Below are 9,930 nucleotides of genomic sequence, written 5' to 3'. Positions count from 1 at the left end.
GTTTCAAACTTGACTTGCTATTGCCTAGATAACCATGGTGTAGTGGGTTCTCAATTTGCGTTTTTAATTGTTTCTCTATTTCCCTATGGCTCTGGATTGGAAAAAATGCTTTGCAACCCTAGAACAACATGGATTGAGTTACTAGTTCCAGGAGACTTTAGGTTGGGACAAAGAGTTTGGAGCCTTATGGGTTGTGTTACTAGTCCCTAGAGCCAGGGGTTGGAACTGATCAAAATCTTTTCACTTCAAAGATGTATACAAAATTTATTTTTAAAGGCTTGTAACCATAAGATGAATACACATAAAGGAAGTAGAAATAAACCACAACGATAAGAATCAAAGACAAAAAAAAGGTTGACAACGGAGTTCACCCATTGTGGGTTGCGTCTTCGGGCCCTGCTCAATGTGGGGAGGCATCCCTCATTAATCTTCGGCAAAATAAAATTACATGCATGTACAAAAGACACCTTATACCTCCATTTCTGGGGATGGTCTGAAAATGCACACATCTTCTGAAGATATGGACTTCACCGTTGAATTCCTGGTTAAAAATCATGAAAACTGACTGTAAACTGGACCCCTTTTGGCTTCGGTCAAAATCTAGACCCTCAAGAATCTCAAAGATTCCCCAAAGATTCTTTCTGATGTGGTGACTGGAATTTGGATGCTCAGATGAAGGATCTGATCACACCATCATGTCCCTTGGAAAAAACTGAGAAGAATGAGTATAAAGTCGACCTTGTTCTAAAACTATCATTTTCAGGTCTCCAGGGAATCTTAAATATTCCTTAAGGTTCCAGAAAGATTATTTTCTGTTGTTTGACTTAAGGTTTTATACTCAGATCAGAAAGCCTTTTGCATCATCAGGTTCTTGGCAAAATTCTGATCAATCTGAATATAGACTTGACATATTTCTAACTATCAAAATCAGCTCTAAGGAATCTAAAAGATTCCTCTAAAATTTTGTATAACAATACACAATGAAATATTCCTTTAAAATATTCTCTGAAGATGCTCTTGGAAGATGTGCCCGTCATTTTTTCATAATGCAGAGTTCCACTCGTGGTTAAATTATAATAAGATTAATATAATAAATTATATTGAAAACTTTAGTGTATATCTATATATATATATATATATATATATATATATATATATATATATATATATATATATATATATATATATATATATATAGATATATATATAACATAAATTTATTTTATTTAAAATTATTAAATATGAAATATATTTAAAACAATTTAAATTATTAAAAAAAAAAACTTACAATTAAAATCAATTTATATTAATATTATTCAATTTATTATTAATATTATAGGTTGACTAAAATTAAATAAACAAATAATTTTTTATATTAGATATCATTTTGGGATTTCTATATTATTTTTTAATTTAAATATTTAATAGTAGAACTCAATCATAAGTAAATTGTTATACATTTCTTTCTACATGGGTTGACATTCTAGGGTAGATGGGTGTGTTGTTACCACCCCACTTAGCTAATGAGTAAGGAGACAAAGTAAATGTGTCCTTGATAAGTATAAATTTGGGCATACGACTCATTAATAAGCTTTTAATGACGTTGATGAAGGACCAATATGGTGATCTATTCGATAGATTGATGGATGTGGAGAGGAAAGTTGTCATGATGACCTTAGCATTTATAAATCTTGGGTCAACAAGAAAATATAGTGAAATGAAGGCAAAAGGAATGCATGGCATTGGGTAGAGAACAACCATGGAATAATTTGTTGCTTTGAAGCAACTTTCACTCAATAGCTTACTTACACGTGAATGAATGAGACTTTTCCTCAAGCTTAGAGGACTATATGGGTAAGAGAAAAAATTTACTAGTGCATCAATTATGGGAATCCATGTCTCATCAAGGTAATATGCAACCATTCTTGTTTGAATTTGGTGAAATAAAAATGTTGGCTATTGTTTCTATTTTTTCCAAGGCTAACAAGATGGAGTTTTCCATCCCCTGTGCCAGGTGATCTCTATTGTCATTTTGGATCATTTTGTGTGATTGCAGTTATAGCTTTTTTAGTTCATATGGTGGTTTTGAGCCATTTGTAATTTTTTGGACCGGGTACAGTGGTTGGTTTCCTTCATTGATTTACCCACCACATGAAGGATGCATTTTGGGTGGACCTTCGATGGCTAAGGAGGTTTTTCTCTATCTTGGACATGCTTGGGCTATTTTGTTGGTGGGTTCAGTTACTTTCATACTCTACGGCCATGAAATTGTGTCCTATTGGAGTCAATATTATCTTTGTAAATGGCCTTGGTTTAGGGGGTGGGTTGAGTTTTGGTTGGTGAAACACTTTTATCTCCGGGTCTAGTTTTATCCCTCTTTCAAGCACATAATCTTGTGTCTTCATTCTCCCTGATTGGTGATATTGGGTCTTCTTTGCATGCATGGTGGCATTCTTATCAATGTGTTGTTGGGAGTAGAAAAGTTTGGTGTTGTGTACATAAATTACTTTCTTCCTTATTATTGTGCCTGGTTGGGAAGGTTGTTATTTTGGTAGGTCAAGGTACCATTCATTTCTTAGATGCTCACTGTAGTAGATTGGAGTGGTCATGTTTTTCTTAGTCTCCTCCTGACCAGTGTGGAACGAGGTTCATAATTGGGATTATAGGTGTCAAATATTCCATCCTGCGTCAACAGGTTAGAGTCAGGGGGGCTTCTTATTACCCTGAGTAGGTGCATCAACAACATACCCACTTGCACCAAAGGATTGAGGATTTTGTTGCTTTTTATCAAGATCTTACTCCATCCCATGTATAGGAAGAAATTACTAGATCAAAGGGGGAGGCCTCTTCCCATAAAGCCTCCTTTTCAAATACTGGAGTTCTCACTGAATGAGCATATTAGATCTCTGACACTAGTCATACGAGGCGTCAGTTTAAATTAGTATATGCATACAATAGACTCATATTGGCAAATGATATTTCTATTGGGACAAACTTTGTTGGACCACCAAGAATCTCGTACGGACATCCTCCAATCCCTTGATCACCTACACAAACACATGATGAATCTTGATAGATGGATGGAGAGGATGAAGTAGCATGTTGGTATTCCTTTAGTAGCAGGAAGACATCCAACGAATCCAACAACTCCTATCCCAGTGGAAGAATTTGATTCTAATTCCTTAGTATAATTATGACATAATTCTATTTTATGATTTCATTTTTATAGAAACTTTTGTACAAGTCCAATTAAGTCAGTCCCTCAATATTGGTTTAGTTACTTATGTTTCCCTTATACTTCAGATGTCTCTCTCCCCCCTAAGGAGAGCATATTTGTGGCTATGGTATGATATTCCATTTGAGAGACTGACATAACTTTTGTAATCCACTATGTAAACCTCTACTTTTTCAATTAATAAAATTCACCCCACAAAAATGAAATTGCTATAATATTTTACTATTTTATTTTGGATTAAAATTAACTTTAAGATTACCATTTTTATTCAATAATTTATTCTAATTAGTTTTGTCCATTTTATTAAAATTTATGGTATTGTTCTTAACTATATATTAAGTCCATTTTATTAAAAGTTATGGTATTGTTCTTAACTATATATTAAGAAATTATAACATAATGAAAATATAAAAATCATCTTATGGAGAAAACCCAATACATAAGAAATTACATGTTCCTATCCAATTTTAAGATGCTTTATTAGTCCCTGCCATCTGGCATCCGGCAGGGACTATAGTAACCGTTCGGAGCCCAGTTAGCATTAATTTGCAAACTTTTCGTATGTTATTTGCATTTATATTGTAAAGTTTGGAGTTGACTTGAGTTGACTTTACCTTCGCCATCTTATTTGGCCTCTTCCCGAGGCGGAAGAGGCCCGACCATAGCCTAAATTGCTATTTAGGCACAATGAACAGGGCCTGACCGTTAGCGGTTTGCTCTTAATGCTAAGATTAATTGGCTAATGTTTAATGTTATTTCGTATGATATCCGAACGGCATACATATGGTAAGGTTTGTTAGTCCCTGTTGTGCAGGTGTCCGCCATATGGTAAAGGGTTGCATGGCGGGAGGTGTCCGCCTACCGGCTCAGCAGAGGCCCCAATATCAACACCTCTGTGCGCAAAACCCCTCGACAGTTTCATTCTTCTGGTTTTTCTCAGAGCCTCGACAGGGTCCTTGTTCTAGCGAAGGCGGGGGGCCGGAGCACCACTAGAGTCGAAAGCAAAGGTATCACCCGCATTTCACCTAGCCTCCGTTGATCCAATTGATTCAGGTGCATCAGCAGAGGCCCCAATATCAACACCTCTGTGCTCAAAACCCCGTTCTGGTTTTTCTCAGAGCCTCGACAGGGTCTGTTCTGTTCATCTTCGTCCGTGGCCACAGCTATGAAGCCCATCACAGCTTCTGCACAGATCCTTGTGAAATCTACTGCGTGTCTCGTTTCTTCGATGAGACCTTGAGGCGTTTGGGTGTGGTGAATAGTTACGTAAATACCTACGTGCCACAGCTCACTTCAAATACTTTCTGTGAAAGAATTACCTCTTCTTCGACGATAGGTTCAACCGAAGGAATCGAAAATGGAGGGAACGGGCTCTTCTACTTTGAGCGAGGCCTACAATGAAAGTTCGCCCATCTCTTGAAAAGCTCCCTACTTCACGGTATCAGGTACTTCAATCACATCTAGAAATTTCAGTTTCTGTTTGACTTAAATTAGTACCGCCATAGTTCGTTATGGTCGTCTATAAGCGTATGGGCAAAGATGAGTTACAAAACGCCGTTATTTTCATAGAAATAAACGAAAATTGAAATTTCGAAATCTATTCTAAATCTCAAAACCTAGACTGCCTCACATTTTTCAACTGTCTTCAGCGCAATTCTTTCGAAGGTTTTGGGAACGACGAACCAGATATTCCCGAAAGCAGGTCTGAATGATCACAGCAGCATCCTGGGGAGACAACTCCTTCTGCTGAAGGATTCCACTCTAGGTCTAGGTCTGCAACCATCGATTTTTCAAATATGCGTTTGTGGGTTTCTTCAATCCAGGAAGAGGATGGACTTGAGTAGTAGTATTCCACCCAGCTACAGTGCCCAGGTTTCAGGTTTCAATCTCCCTGATCACAGCTGTTAACCTGATGCCACCTTAGGTGGCCTGCTGTATAGCTTGCATGTGTTATGCTAGGGAGATAGGTGTTAGGCACTTGGCCGTCATGTAGGGCCCACAAGGTGGATAAAAGTTTCGACTTTCATTTTTATTTTTATTGACATCGGTTGATTTTCTTATTTTTATTTAAATTTGAAATTTGATGTTGCATTGTCGTTTCTTAGTTGAGAGCTGGTACAGTTGAGAGCTTACTTTTGTTGGACAAGCGGAGGAGGATCCGGCCATAATATTGAGATACATGTAAGTATATTTTCTTGTTTTTGCCAGGTTGGGTTAAAATTCCTGTATTAAATTCTGTCATTTCGTTGATTATGTTTTGCTGCATGTTCGTTTGGTGGGTTTCTTGGGTGGCCTCCGACATATGTGGTAAGTATTGATTTTCTCAGGTCCACCTGTAAACTTTTAAAATGGCGGGTGCTTCTAAAAATCGCAGAAAGCATATGGGTTTCCATGGTTCGGTTTCCCTCTGTAGTTTCCGAGCATAGAATTTTGGGGCTAGTAAAGTGTCTGAAATGAAGTTTTCATCGGTTGTCCTCAGAGGCTTGGAATAGTAAATGCATTGATCTGCGGGGTAAACTTTCTGACAATTTTCTACCTCTGACCTTATAATGCTGCAAATTTTAAATAAGCAATAAAGGTGTTCAATTTTTCTTATATAGAACAGACTTAAACTATTATTCGGTGGAATCAAAAGACAGTATTGTGTTTGAGATGAATAAACTAGATGAGGGAGAAAGGTTATTTGAAGCCTTGTCTCTCTTAATTATCTGTAGAGGATCTTAGGGTAACTGTAGCATTTTTGTCTGAAATTGTATAACCCTATAAGGATAGCAATCCTATCAAGGTTGGGAGACAGACTAGTCAATTATCATGGAAAACCTGCTTTCTTGCTGTACTTTACAGCAACCTGTTTGATCTTTTCACATTATGATTAATTGTGGCCAAACATTCAAGGTACGCAATATTTTCCCATTTCTGTTTGTGCTGAATTGATCCAGTTTGTGAATTGTGTTTTCTTTTCTATGACATTAAAATGACCTATCGTATTTACATGACCAGTTCTGTTAGGGCAATATTTTGGCCAATCTATACCAGTGATAAAAAAGCGACACCATTTGTTTTCCTCTGTTCCGGATATTTACATCCTCAGATATACTTAGTCTTATTAAAAATTCCTCTAAAATTTTATTAAGAATTCCTCTGACCCACTTTTCAGTACTTTGACATTGACATACTTTGGTCTTGATTTTAAATGTGACCAATATCAAACACAATGCATGCGACTTCCTGCCTGGTCCTCTGAAAAATAAAAACCTTGTTAGAAGACACCTTGCCATTGCTTGAAGTTCTTCATTATGCAGGAAACTGAATGTAGTAATTAATTTTTATATATGTAGAAACTGAAATATCAAAGGTGAAACTTGCTGAGGGAAATTGACTTATGATTGTTGGACTCTACACAGGCAAGGTGTCCAGTGGCCTTGTTCGAGGCAGCTCGAGGCAGTGCTTCTTGGCAGAACAGTCGAACTGTGGGGGAACTTCACATGAAACCACTCGGTGGCGCTGTACTTCATTTTCAACTCAATGATTTGCTTGTGAGTTTTAATTCGAGATCAAATATCTGATTTGGTTCTAAAACTAGTGTACTAGTTTTCTTGTTTTGCTCGCATTCCTTGACTGTGCTCTCTAGGTGCTTCTTTTCATTAGCCATTTTTATGAGTTATTTCTGCCATTTTGCACTTCTGAGAAGTATATCTACAGAGCCAGTAGACACTGACTATGTGGAAATTTGCATCATACTGGGATTTTGATATTTTCTAATTCTAGCAGCATAGGAAGCCTTTCCATTCCTCTGGATAATGCTTTACAAAATTAGAGTTTGCCCCTAGTGACCAGGTTCGCTCAAAGTGCTACATTGTTCCTGTTGATGGTTTCTAATATCTTGGTTTCGTAAATCTTCTTTTTATTATCTAATTCTTAAGTTTTGTTATCTTGATTCGCAATTGCAACTTTGTGTTTGTGGTCCATTAATTTTCATGTCGCCAGTACTATTAGCCTTATTTTTACTCTCTAATATTATGTTCTACAAAACTTTCTGCTGGTTCAGTTTCTGGCATGTCCTCTATCTTTGCCTTCCATGGAGCTAAATATGTTATAGACCTAAATGTCTAAAGATAAAACAGGTGTCTGGCCACTTTTGGAATCACTCATAGTCTTGCTGTGCTGTAGAATCTCTTTTATTTGAAAGTACGTTGTCCATATAAAACAAAATCTTGAGGCTTATGGTTCGTCAACATTTAATTGCAAATACTTATTTCCTAAATGATTCTGACTTAAAATTTGAGAATGACTGTAGGATGGTCAAGTCCTTTTTAGCATACAGTGCGCAAGCCAGATGCAATTAGTGTTCCTGTAGAGAGATTCTTTGTAATTCGCCAAGAGGTAGATACTACCTTTTTCAAGGTTTTCTTCTAATGTTTCTAACATACACATAATGCTCCATGTAAAATCTGTGATATCAACATTTGGATGCTTAGTTTGGACTCTGGAATGCTTTCATTTATGATAACGGTTGCACTCATTGATTTGCAGAATGAAAGTTTTCGTGGCTTTGGTTTTAGAGATAAAGATGCAGCAGATGAGATGAAAGAGCGTATACAGAAATCTGTGAAACCATTTACTATTCAGTGTGCTTCTTCGGTAACAATTACAACCAAGGATCAAGTGAGAGACAAATCTGAGTCAACTGCTTCACAAATTGAGGGAAGTTCTCAAAAGAAATCAGTACTGAATTGCGAAAGCGTGCGCTTTAGCTTTTCAGTAACAGAGCTGTATTGTTAATTTGTTTCGCATTTGTTTCTCCTGTCTTAGCTTCAACTAAGAGCTTTCAACCTTGTGGCACTGTCTGCCAGGGTATGTAGTATCGTTGCACCTTCGGGATGTGGATAGAATTGAAACCGCAGCTTCAGCTCGATTCCCCAATTCTATTTGACCATTGCCATTTCTACAGTTTACAATGGCACGCCATTTTCTCATCCTTCACACGTTCAATTATTTCCCAATGTGTATTGTGCATTTCGTTAAGAAAATATATGTCATTTTCACCTTCTAACTGTTTTCCTTACTATACCTGCCGTAGTCAAGTATTTCCCTATGTGTATTGTGCATTTGGTTAAGAAAATATAGGTCATTTTCACCTTGTAACCATTTTCGTTGCGGTAAGTTTGGTATAACGCACGGTATGGATATGCAGCTGCTCGTGGATCTTTCACACAAGAAACTGCAGCTGATGCTACTGATGCTTAAAAGAATTATAATGTAAATTGTTGCTGGGCAACTCTTTAATAACTTTATATTCTTATAATTTTAACTTGTAAAAGTAACTTGGCAGGGACTTGCTGCGATGCAGCTTCTCTTGTTTTATTTTTTAAAACATGGGAGACGTTAGGTAATTTATTTTCACTTTCATTATAAATTTTAATTTTAATTTGCTTAGAATTTACAATCTATATGTATAGTAAAAAAAAATACATTTATTATTCCCTATATGTCGTGACTAGAGACGTGTGGAATGGAGGGTGATGACGAGGGCACTACCATCCCATGCACAAAAAGAGGGTGATGTTCCGCCCTCTTGGACCATGGGTGGACATTCGCTTTTATTGTGGAGTTTCGTAATGTGCAGCACAAAGTGGAATGAAATATTTAAGGGGTTGTTGAGAAATCAAGATGCATGAAAATTAGATAGATTTTTTTACCATGATAATTATTTGTGAAGGTTTTTTGGCTTCTTATCAAATTTATATTCTACCTTCATCAAGTAATTACTAAAAAAATTAACAAAATATGAAGATCATAAGAGACAGAGAATACAAGAAATTAGGCTCCAACCCAAGGCAAAATTCCATAAGGAGTAAAACACAGAAAACCATCTTCTCATAGAATTAGATCAAAGTGAGATATCCAAGACCAAGATAAGACTTCAACCCTTAAGGAAGCCCAATTGAACCCTCCTTGAATAAATAATTTCATCAATAGACACAACATCAAGCACATTATCAGGTATAGCAATAAGTTCAACACTAGCAACAACCTTCAATATACCAATGAAGAGACATGTGAGCTTCAATAAAGAACAAAATTCATCCTTTGCCTTTTTTCTTCTTAACTTCGCTCATTTTTCTTGTTCTACCACAAAGGAAAAAATTAATAGATGCCACAAAATTTTGTCTCCAAAATGAGCTCAACTTATCTTTATTTACAGTTGCCCAGAGTAAGTCAAATGGGTGTCTATACCTCGAAAGGGCTGACTTGACAAGCACAATTGACTTGGCTCTTAGAGATTATTTTTGACCCAAATTTAATCTTTTGAAAATTCATTTCTAGACTGTGAATAAGACTTTGAATTTAATTGTAACATGCTCTCATTGATTTTCCATGTAAATAAAATAAGACCAAGGTCGTGGGACATGTATTCCAAGCTGAATGGTGGGAAAACATTTTTATTGGGCATGACTTATGATGTAATAATGGCTATGGAAATTGAAAAAGGAAGTTGGAAATGAAAAGAGACAATAATTGGCATTTAATTATGAGAAATAAGGAAAGTAGGAGAAAAAGAAGGTGAATAGACACAAATTTGCATGCAAGAGAAATTAGAGAGAAAATGAAGGAAAATGAAAGAAGAAGGAAAAAGGAAAGGAAGAGACTAGACATTAATGATAAGAGGACACATGAGAATCAATTGACAACCT

The 9,930-nt window shown here is 36.4% G+C and overlaps 1 long non-coding RNA gene across 3 annotated transcripts; it reads left to right on the top strand.

Annotated features, from left to right (window-relative positions):
- Nucleotides 1-4,055: 4,055 nt before the first annotated feature.
- LOC149164868 (uncharacterized) lies at nucleotides 4,056-7,977 on the top strand. Of its 3 annotated transcripts, none has more exons than XR_016260285.1 (5): nucleotides 4,056-4,680; nucleotides 5,341-5,416; nucleotides 6,640-6,771; nucleotides 7,533-7,618; nucleotides 7,769-7,977. It is a non-coding gene; the product is annotated as an uncharacterized LOC149164868 (long non-coding RNA). The 3 variants fall into 3 exon arrangements; XR_016260284.1 differs by having other exon boundaries at nucleotides 4,885-5,416; XR_016260283.1 differs by lacking the exons at nucleotides 4,056-4,680; nucleotides 5,341-5,416 and adding an exon at nucleotides 5,518-5,542.
- Nucleotides 7,978-9,930: the final 1,953 nt, after the last annotated feature.

Source organism: Pinus tabuliformis, chromosome 5_1 (genome assembly GCF_031772625.1).
Source record: "Pinus tabuliformis cultivar Carrire ecotype Pingquan chromosome 5_1, CPIR1, whole genome shotgun sequence".
Lineage (NCBI taxonomy): Eukaryota > Viridiplantae > Streptophyta > Pinopsida > Pinales > Pinaceae > Pinus > Pinus tabuliformis.
Note: the sequence above shows the minus strand (reverse complement) of the source record. Positions and strands in the feature narration are given on the sequence as shown.